The following is an 11745-nucleotide window of genomic DNA, read 5'->3' on the forward strand; positions in this document are numbered from 1 at the left end:
AGACGGTTCCAGTACAAAGCAGACACCAGAATTTATATGTTCAATGCTCTTCTGCTGTTAAAGTATCAAGAATAACATTCTTTTGATGTTTTGATCTACGGTATCTCTCCAGAAATAAAACTAGATTAGTAGTAATCTGTTTAGTTGGTAAATAGGGAAAAGTTTGGTTCCTGTTGTGAACAGTGTTGATTTTTAGATGCTTGATTATATTAAATACTTTTAAAATAATTCAGTTGGTGGAACACTGGTAATTGCTATCCACATAATTAGCATTTTGTTTCCAATGACCATCTTGCAGTGCTTGCAACAAAATCAAATTTATTCCTAGATTTTCTAGATAAATCAAAAATATTTTTTTAAATAAAGCTGATCTACAAGGGGACGTAATCAGCTAGTCATCTGATAGACATTTGCCAAATATTTAATTTTTTGAAAGCTTTAATGGCTCTAAGGAATTTGCTCCATTGATTAAATGCTCTTAGTTAAAATAACATGACTTATTATTTTCAGGCTATGCCCAAAAGCTGCTTTCAGGCATTATATTTTCCCTTGGGTATTGTCAGCTGGAGAAACTGATGTTTCCAGGTCTTCTGTTCATGCTTGTAGTTTCCAGTCAAGTCCTACTGATAACATTCTCAATAAATTAAGCTGCAGAGAGTCTTTCAGAGTAGGGTTATATGCTCCATTTTTCAAATGCTCATTGTTATTCTCTTCCTCAATTTTTTTAACTATCGTTTTCAAATTTTATATTCTTTTCATACAAGTACCAAAACCCCATTTTCTTTTTATATATGACTAACAGTAAGTAGAAGTCCTGGTTGAGGAGGGTGTGGAAACATTTGCCAAACTGTAGTCACACAGTTAAACCTAACTGATGTGATGCTTCATGAAATAATTAATTTCTGTGGGTACCTGAGCATTGTTGGCTGAGACAGAGCAGAACATCTTAGATGAATGAACCAGGTGGACTAGGCTTTAATTGTTTTGACTTAATATAACTTATTTCCCAGGTATGTTTTCTCAGTAAGCAGTATAAATTTCTAGAAGACGTCATGCGCTTGGGGATCTTTTCACTGTTGAGTTGCTTTTCACTTGTTAAGATTTTTACATAAAGAGCATTTGAGGCTCAGTAGCCCCAGATCATTTATGTTCTTTAGAGGCTCTCTGTTACAGTTTTATAGATTTTAGTACGTATAATGACAGTGTCTAGTACTATGTAAATAATACTCAGGATGTATCCATACTAAATCCCTTCAAGATATGTCTAAGGGTGGTTTCGAGTTCTTGTTTCAAGTCTGTTTTACAAGGAGTCAATTGCCCTATTTCATGCTATAAATTAGCCCACTGTAACACATTTCTTACTTACTTTCCGTAGGAGTAAGGATTTATTTGAAGGACACAAAGAGTCTGAACTACAAAGAGAAACAAAACTGTGCTATTTCTATCATTTGGCTTAGAAGTTTGCAGAAAGTTGTAGAAACATGTGAAGATGAGAGTCATACTTTTCCAAAAGCCAGGTTAGAGGTAACAAAGAAACAGTCTGGGCATGATACTGGATTAAAAAATAACAATAAGAAGTTAGTGGATTATAAAAGCAGGAAAGAGTGATCTTCAAAACACTTTGTTGGGCTTAGTCCATGTGTCAAGTGTCAACTGCTTTTTTGTCTTTTTTTCTCTGAATGCTTTCTAAAGACAATAGTATTGTTTATAGTTTCTCCAGAGTATTTGCAAGTTGGCTTTGTTGGACTTCGCTGAACTGTGCTCAGCATGTTGAGGTGTGGTCACATGGCAAGAAGTAGAAAGGAAATGTCAAGGTAGCGCCTATAGAACGATAATACCTGTTTACATTTTCTGCTGCTACCAAAAGGAGACTTGTTGAATCATGAAAGAAATCCCTGAGGCCACATTTATGTCATAAGTTCTGTGTGTTATATGGGATGAAGCCTTGTCCCATCTCAGTGACAGCTTAAACCTCAGCTAAATATGTTTGTACAGCCACATCACCTTGAGTAGTGATTTTTGTCAGACATTCGACGCAAAGAAATGTCAAGTATTTCAATGGAGTAACCTTAGATAAAATGCAAGATGGGTAATTTCACTGGGACAGAAGTAACATCAGTTTCTGATGTTGGTTTAAACGATGCTGAACAGCCAAAGAGGAGGTGTAAAATTAAGATGAAAACTGTAGCTTAGCTATTAAGTCCATAAGAAATTGTGGGCACGTCTACTTTCTTTTTTTACATGTTATAAGCTGTTCTGGAAGAATTAATGGAAAATGTGTTATCGTTTAGTTTGGGCAGATCTAATAATGATGATTTTATAGGAATCTGAACTGGAAGTTATTTTATAATTTAACATATGCATCTGATCGTAGTTGAAGCCAAAAAGAGCTTTGCCCTTGATAGCTGGGACTCCATCCTGGAGAATTTTGGATTTTTAGCATGCCTTGGAAGTCTTTAGAAAGGTGACCTATGTATTATAAATTGCAGTTTAAGGCTCTAGATATATTAACACAGGGAGTTAACCCTGTTCATTTTATTTGCTGAATACCACATAGTGAACTTTTAAGATAAATAAATAATCATCTGCTGGATCTTGTCTAGTCTTTAAAGTTACACTTGATGGTTGCTCAATTTAAACTGAACCCTGATAACTAAGGAGGAAAAAATTACTAAGAAGCAGATCACACTGCATTTCTTTTTGGTAACTGATGTATTTTCCGAAGAGGAAGCTTAAAGTCAGATGCAATAAATGGAAGCAGAACTTACTAAGATGGGGCAGACTGCCAGAGATGGTCAATGTAATGGCTTTATGCTACAAAAGCACCTTGAGGGTGGGGAGTCCTGGGTGGACACTAATGAACCGCCATTGTGCCTGTCTGAGAGGATCTCCATTTCATAGATGGAGGCATAAGGTGACTGTGAACACAAACCCTTGATTTGCTCATACTGTTTGGTAAAATTGACAGTTTCTTGTTTCCAGTTTATTCCTAATTCATCTACCTCTCCTAATGTAGGTTTGGATTTTTTGGGGTTTTTTGAGACAAAGCCTCCAAACCTATTTGTCACAGAGTGCAAGTAGCAAGCATGGTGTTGGCTGGTGGGGAGGAGGAATAAGAGAGGTCTTGATTCCAGTGCTCCTTTATGTCTTGTAATACAGAATGATGATGGCTGAATTCTGGATTTTAGTTCCTTGCTACATTATATTGCTATAAGAGCTCGTACAATAGTTTTGTGTACAACTCACTATGAGTAGCCATTTGTAACGTGTGCTTTGTCAAACACTTCACGGATAAAACAGACATTTTGAGATAATGTGACAGATACTCTACATTTGTTATATAGCCAATGAGGTAGGAGACAAATTAACATTGCATGTTCATTCTGGGGCTGATATGGTGGTAATGGATGTAATGCATTATTATTACATTATGGTGAACAGACTATCCAACTGCATTACAAATGGCATTATTCAAAACAGCTAACTTGTTAAAACAGCTAGAGCAATGCTTCTCAAAACAGGAATCCTTCAGGAGGAGGCTCAGGCAAAGCCATCAAAGCTAGGATAAATTAAAAAAACCCAAAACATTGGTTGCTCTGTTTTGTTTAATCCTTATTGGAAATCAGCAGCACTGGAATAATCTCTGATTTGTAGAGCAGTGGCACATGCAGGTCAGACCCTTAAGGCCGGTGTGAATACTCCCCATAGCTCCCCACACCTTTTGCAAGTGCAGCTCAGTCTGTTCCGAGACATTCCCCAGCGTCTGTACCTCAGTCCTAGTCCTGCTCTTGTAAGGCTCTTGCTGGCACTGGCTGCACACAGCTGGGGCCTCCAGCAGCTGCCTGTGCAGGGGTCTCCTGGGTCTGCCTCTGGAAAACTTGTGCCATCCTCACATCCTCTAGATTCTCAGCTGCTCTGCAGGTCAAAAAAACTGCTGGTTGCTTTAAAGGATGGCAGCCCATCCCAGACTGCTTCTAGGGTTGCTGTATTGCCCACAGTCCTGAGAGCATGCCTAATTCTGCCCCTTGGCACATTTCCTCTGCAGGTGCATGCAAGGAGAGAGGAAGCAGCTTCACGGTGTGATTTATGACTGCAGCTCCCAAACAAACCCTTGCAATGGCAATGCATTAAAGGAGTTGGGCAGGGAACCAAAGCCGTGGACAGTGAAGAGTGGATCTAGCTGCATTTAATTTAGCTTACATTTCTCACTGAACAAAGGTGACAGTGGTAAAGCATCTTTTTTCCCCTCTACTACATGTGCAGCATGCATCTTTGAAATGCATCACTCTTCCCATTTCTATTTCTTTCTGGGAATGGTTCTTGCACACTTCTCTTCCAAGACTGTCCTTCAGGAGGTTTGCATTTATGAACCCTTGGGGAAAAGTGTTGCCTGGGACTAGATTTGAGAAATGTGGACCAAGCCAAACATGGCAGTTTTCCAGCCTGTAACTGTATTATATTTTAAGGCAAAATGATTTTACAGTAGTTATGCAATAAACATATGTAATGTATACATGTACAACTTGTGTAATTCATCAGGCATTTGAAGCAGAGCAATTTGGAATAAAAAGTTGGCTCTCACCTTAAAACTAAAGGAAATAATATTGAGTAAAACAAAGAAAAAAGCTTATGCACTAAACTTTGGAAGTCTGCAAACCCATTCTGAGGAGCATGCCCATGTCTTCATGACACAGTGCATTACTGTCAGCATGTTCTAAATATCATCATGACTTCCAGCTCAGGATATGAAAATTGGTCTTTCTAATAAAAGCAAAAGAAACATCTTGTGAAATTAATTTGTTGCCATTTTGATATGCTGGATATTCTATGGGAAACATTCGTTTAAATTTCAGTTGTTCCACAGACTGTACACAGAAAAAAATGACTGCAGTGTATTAACATAAATCATCACAAAAGTCAGAAGTTGGATTTACTAAGTTTTCTTGAAGCCCCTTGGAAAATGTGCTGATTTTTGTTTCCGAGAGCTTGTACTGCTCTGGGTGAGTGATATCACATGTGGTGGTGAGAGCCATATAATTAGTGTGTGTTTCTCAGGCATCTTTGACCACTCATCTGTCTCTTCCAGAACTGCCTTTCATTTTCTGAAGTTACCACTGGGGTTTTTTTTAAACTTTGCTTTTATTTTTCTCCTCTGAGCACTTGCAAGCTTTCCCAACATGCCTCACTTGTTTTGTAACATAAAGAGCACATCATATCGGATTATTGACTTCTCATTGGGATGAGTGTCATATTGAAAGTTATTTTGAATGATTCCTAGGAAACAGTTCTCAACATATCTTTTTCAGTAAATTTTCCTGTCTCCCAAGGATATTTTCATGTACTGATTGTTGTCATAATTTTTATCTTTCTGTTTCTGTTGAGTTTTTATTGTATTGTCCAATATATGATTATATAAACACTCCCATGCATGGATCTTGATGCAGGTTTTGATCCTGGCATAATAAGTTTTCTGAGGATGAAGAATGTTTTATATCAATATCTATAAAATGCTGCATTTACTTATGGTGTACAGATATTTTATTAATATTAATGAATGTGTAATTGAAATTAGCAGGGTCCCTTGGGAAGGTAAACTATTCCCTTTGTGTTTTGGTTTTAAAATAGATCTTTGTTTCTTAAAACACTCTTTAATCTGTCATTGTGCTGGCATGTAATTCCCCTTCTGTTCCCCTGAAATTCAGCTTTCCAACTTCTATACAAGAATGATCTCAAGAGAAATAATTCTGTTCAAAAGGGGTTTTCTCCTGGATAATTCTTGGTGACTTTCCCTCCGAGAGTCTTAGTAAAATGGCTGAATGTTTGGATCTAGGTCTGAGGAAGAAAAAGGGACAGTGGCTTCTAAGTGGTACTATCAGGACAAAGAGAAAGTTACAGACACATCTATGAATGTCCTATTTGTAAAGCTGCTGGGCAATAGTTTTTAGGAATATTTAAATCACAGCCTTTTACTGAATGGTGACAAATGGGAAGATACTACCATGGAGCTTTAACTGTTCTGTGATCATTGAGCCTATAGCTCCCATATAGGGTTATTTATTTTTGGTGTCAGAGGAAACCAATGTGATCATCTATCCCACACAGCATTACACAAGCCAGAGAACCAAACTCCATATGCATTGCTGGGAGCTCGGTATTTTTTTTTCTGGTTAAATTACTTGCTTGGTCTAAGTATGTTACATGATGGTGAATCCCCTACATCTTCAGGGAAATGCTCTAACAGTCAATAACCCTCTTGAAATCAGTGTTTCTAATATCAGCTGTCATTTTGTCTTCCCCTCTTCAAGATATATTGCAGAGCTCCCAGCTATCACAAATGTCTTCCTTATGTTGTGACCTGGAGTCTGTGGCCAGTCACCACTTGGATTTGTCTTTGATGAACTAAATGGGTTGAATTTCTTCAGTGTCTTATTATTAAAAGACAGTATTTTCAAGATGTTGAATCACTTTGTGGCTCTCATTTGAGCTATCATCTGTTTGCTGAAATCTTTTGGGGAGCTCCCAGTGTACTATTTATGGTCTCACTAATGCTATATGCAGAGGGTAATATCAGCTCATTACTCCTACTTGCTATATGCTATTTCCCTGCTTATGCATTAAAGGATTGTAATTGTTCTCTTGGCCACTGTGCCTCCTTGAGAGATTTACTGCTGGGAGAACTTGGATAAAGCTCAGAGATACTCAGACAGCAGTTGGGAAGACCTTATTCGCTATTAATGGCTGGGGCTCCTTCAAGAAATTTGTCAGCAATCTGGAAGTTTTACAGTAGTGATAGAAATGAGAGCAAGTCCTGGCTGCACCTCTCCTTGAAAAATACTCTGGTTTGCTTTCCAGCTAAAACACAGTTCATTCTTGTGGTGCCAAATTCTACAGCTTTCTTTCCAGACCCAGGAGAGCCATAACATCACACATATACATCATGCAAATACAATTCAGCTTGCTTAGCTCAACAGCCAGGCAGTGGCTGCTGCTCCCATGGCAGTGAAGAGAATTAGAAAATGTTGTGCAGTCTCCTCTGTCTTTGCTTGCAGAAATATCCACAGCAGCTTTATTTTTCCTACCTCTGTGACTCAGAAAATGCTTTTAGCTCATTTCTCCCCATTAAAAAAAAAAAAAAGTTGTTTTGAGGTCTAACGAAGTCCTTGAATGATTTAGCAGGGAGCCCTTATGTGTGACATCAATGGTGCCACGATGAGATTATTGTCCCCTTCTGAAGCAGTAGAAACATACTGCCTATTCAACCAAATACAGCCAAGCAAGCTAGCTGTATGTTTGCTGATTGCCAATGTGTTGACCAGGAAAGTGGCCATAGTAGAGAAGATTTTGACCTGTTTAGTTTTGTTGTTGCTGTTTTTTGGTTCTGAAGGTTTTGTTATTGTTGTTGGTTGGGTGGGGATTTTTGCTGTTATTGTTGGTTTGGGGTGGGTTTTTTGTTACATATTTTTCATGGTTTACAAAAAATGGATTAGTGAAAAGGGTTTTGTAAAAATTGTGACAGACAATATTTTTCAATAATATCTTATTTCTAGTAGAGATTTTGCTTATGAGTAGTACCATATACTTTTATGGAAAACAGAAGTTTTTGGTTTAGGGTGTCTGGGCTACATGTTGTAAAGGAAGAGATTATGACTAAGGAAAGGATGCTGTTATGAGGTGAAAACCATTGACTAATCTTCACATATAAGAAGCAGGTCTGTACACTCACTGAGAAACTCTACCACAGTTTTGAATTGAAGAATAGTGAAAATTGGTCATGCAAGGTGAATACTGGTGGTCAACAGCTCTTTTTAGTACCAGTTTACCTTGGAAAAAACAGCTATGTCTTATGCCTGCAGTTTCTTCCTTGGAGCTTTGGAACAGGAATTTCTCAGACTGCTCTTTCTTTGTCTTGTTTTTTCCTGTTATGTGATAAAATGACCCTGCTCTTGGTCATGTGATTAGATCCCAGTCAAAGCCAGCCTCAGACATGCACCAACCATGTATTTTTTCCCTTTGGCAAAGAAAATACAGAACTGAGAAGGTGAAAAAGTGGTGATTTCTATTTTTTTTTTTTTTTCCTTTCTAAACAGGTATCAATTCAGGGAGCAAATGAGTCTTCATAGGAGTATAGTGGGCAGAGATACTCTATGAGCACAGGTTTTGAAGGAGGATATTGTCAAAATTGCAACTCCTTCCTTTATGATTTCCAGACTAATATGAAAAGTAGTTTCTATTAGGCTGACAGAGTATGCAGACATTATGAACTACAAAAAACACTGTCTTTTCTAAACCTTCATTGGAAGAGTAAGGAGCCTTCTTTCATGTGTAAAGTTATTGCCTAGGATTATCCCAAAGTCTGAATTAAACTTCATCAAGCTTCCTTTCTTATCTCATGTATGTTTTTATTCTTATTTTTATTAATTAGAAAAGTTTAATGGATGACATTGGTTAAAAAACCCATCAGAGTGAACCTTGCTTTCATTTGTTCAAAAGGAAACTCTCCACTCTTTTCTTGTTTTGCCATTACGGTTAGTTACCCTCCAGTCTCATCCAGATCACTTATGACACTGTTGGGGTTAAAATTTATAAGTTACAAGCTTCAATGAATAGTGCAGCATGCAAAAGCTTTAGTTTAGTATCATAAAATCTCTTGCTGGGGCTTACCTGCAAATTGTCATGCACCTGTTTTGTTGAAGATAAATAAGTCACTTTAGTTGACTTGGTTTAGAAAGGCACAAACCTCTCAGTTAAAAACAAAGTGAATTCTGTGTGATTTAAATCTGCTGTGGTGTTGCACAGACCTAGGTTTGACTATATCAGTTTAAAATTTGGATTTGAGAAAAATGTGTTTTCCCAATTAAAGAGGCATATGATTATTTCATGCATGCCTGATTTTGTATCCAGCCACATGATCAATCCTTTGTGCTTTTGTCTCATTTACTTTTTATTTTATTTTTATTTTATTTTTATTTTTTAATCTTTTTTCCCTTTCCCTGTTTGCATGTTTGAATTACTAGATCATAATGAAGGGTAAGGCATGCTAGATTTCTGTGCTCTGTTGGCAGTTTGGGAATGACAAATGAAAGCAACTAGTCATTTGATTTTCCTGCCCATCTGCTTTAATCATTAAAAACAAAACCCAATGAACTTTAATTTTTATTACAGAAAAATAGGAAACTTATAATTGGGTTTAAGTCTTGTCAGAGACCAAAATCATCCTCTGTTCTCCATGACCCAACTCTACATTTTGTGCTTTTCACAAATGGGCACAGCAGAGCAGCAAACCTTTGCACTTCTGGTGCTCCTCAAAGGTGAGTTACTGCAAGTGCTGCAGTAGTGACAGCTTCATTCTGCCCAGCCTAGAGCCTGGACTTTTAAGTGCTATGAATGCTTTTATTTTCCTAAGAAAATGTGAAGCCTTGAGAAAATAAGGGAATCAGAGCACATTAATCAGAATTACCAATGTGAAGACTGTGACAGAAATTTGAAAAAAACCCAACCACATAGACAATGGTTCCTCTGTAAGAAAAATCATTTCAACCCAGTAAAAAATTGATTGGTAATTCAAACCAGAAATTGCCCTGACTGTTGAACATATATTGAAATATTTCATGGTCTGTTTTATCATTGCAACTTGTTGACATTATTTTGTACTTGCAACTTCATAGACTATAGCCATTTATCACATCAGCATCAGACATCTGCACAAGCATTTGTCATGCTGCTGTTAATTTTTTTCCTTTTTCTTTTTTCTTTCCCTCCCCACCCCCCATTGGCTGATGGAAAGCTATAGCTAAAAGAACAATACAGTGGAATGTGAAGGCTATCATTAGGGGGCAAAAACAAACTTCAAAGAGGAAGCACATATGGTTTTGACTTCTATAAAAATGGCAGGTGGACATGAAAAAAGGTTGATTTCAAATTTATTTTCATGATAGCTGCAACTTCTTAAAAGTCCAAGGTGATTAATTTTCAATTTGGCGTTCCTAATATCTGAAATAAGATCACAGTTTTACAACTTCCTGAGGCAGAGAATGAGAGTGACAAAGTCATGTTGGTATAAACCAAGGGCAACCCAAAGCAAGAGGGCTCTTGAGCAGCAAGAAACATTTTGCAAAAGGCTTTCTGAAAGTAAAGCATGTATATGCTTTATATGTATATAAACAAAATGTTTCTGAAGTCAGCTTGTTGTGAAGCATATGTTAAACTCAAGGGTGTTGGGTTAGATTTGAAAGGAGAACCTTTTGTTTATAGACTACTAAGTGTCACTTGTATTACTAGCTGAGATAGCAGTTGAATACAAAAGACTTGAACCAAAATGAAACACCACCACTACCTCAACAATGCTGTCTTTCCCTTAGTGACAGGTGTTTCTTTTTATATGAAGGAATACATGACACTTAATTTTCATTTCTGCATTATCATATGTCATTTTAGATCTAGCATCTGAAATCCTTGTGGCTGGAAAGTCAGAACTCTCTGCACCTGTGGGTGACTTGCTGGTGATGTGAAAGAATAAGCAACTGTCATTTCTAAGTACAAGTTGAATTTATCCTTCTTATAGATGCTGTATATGGTATTTTAATTGAAAAAGAATGTTAGCCATCTTGCCTATATACGTTAATATATTAAAACGGGTAGACTCGATAGAAAATATTTCTGGTGGGATGTTCTGTTCAGTGCTTCTCAGAAAAATGGCAGGGCTATTACCTATGGCTCAGATGTAACTGCAACATGCATGGGACTGGGTTTGGATCCATATCCCAGCTTTGCTGCTACTCTGATGAGAAAATTTTTTCTATCCTGATTCCTGCTAATTCACTTCCTATTTCTTGCATCTAGTTCTGAAATTGTGGGCTACTCAGAATGTGTCATGATTAAACCTCACCCAAAAGGGCATATATTTTGGCAAAGTATAAATGATATAAAAATAATGATGGTATCTTGCATGGGTGATTATTTATCACTACTTCTAAAGTCAATGTTGTATCAGGGTGGGATATATTACAATAACACCATTCTTTAGCAAAAAACAAACAAGTAAAAATCCCCCAAATTTTCAGCTGTCTAGTTATTTATCCTCTGAAAGTATCAAGAAAGGCTTTGTTTTCCCTAAATAAAAAATAATTGAATGTCTTCTATCAAGAGGTTGGAGCAACAATAGGACTGTATTCCAGAAGTTGGGTGCAGACTGGGACTTGATTATTCTTTGTTCCTGCAGAAAGACAAGATTGCTATTTCTAATAATCAGATATTTCCTTACCTCTCTGAGAATAGTACTATATTGTTTTCTCTAGTGGGAAGTATTATTTTAGTACCTGAGACATTAAGTGGCTAATTTGCGTCTGTCCTCAAGAAACAGTCTCCAGGAATGGCTTTGTAAAGTTTTCTTTAGAGGGTGGTCTTTATTTTATTTCATTCAGGGTTGTGTGGGCTTTTTAGGGCGAGTTAAAGAGATGAGAACTTCAATGAAAGAAATGAGATGTTGGTCCACAACAGCCCATCTTCTGCCATTGAATTTGAAGAAAGAAATGTTTTGTCAGCAATTTAGTTTTCAGTGCTCAGGTTGTGGGGCACAAGTCTTCCCTAGCTAAAAGCAAGTATTTCTGGGCGTTTGCCTTCTGTATCAGGCAAACACTCCCACCAGCCAGTCTTGCTTATAAAGCTCCTACCAGGTCCCCTCAATAAAACCACTCCCTGGAGCACTTGGACAGAGTGGGGACTGTGGTGGTAGAACTGAGAATGGCC

This window comes from Corvus moneduloides, chromosome 5 (genome assembly GCF_009650955.1).
Source record: "Corvus moneduloides isolate bCorMon1 chromosome 5, bCorMon1.pri, whole genome shotgun sequence".
NCBI classification, from domain to species: Eukaryota; Metazoa; Chordata; class Aves; order Passeriformes; family Corvidae; genus Corvus; species Corvus moneduloides.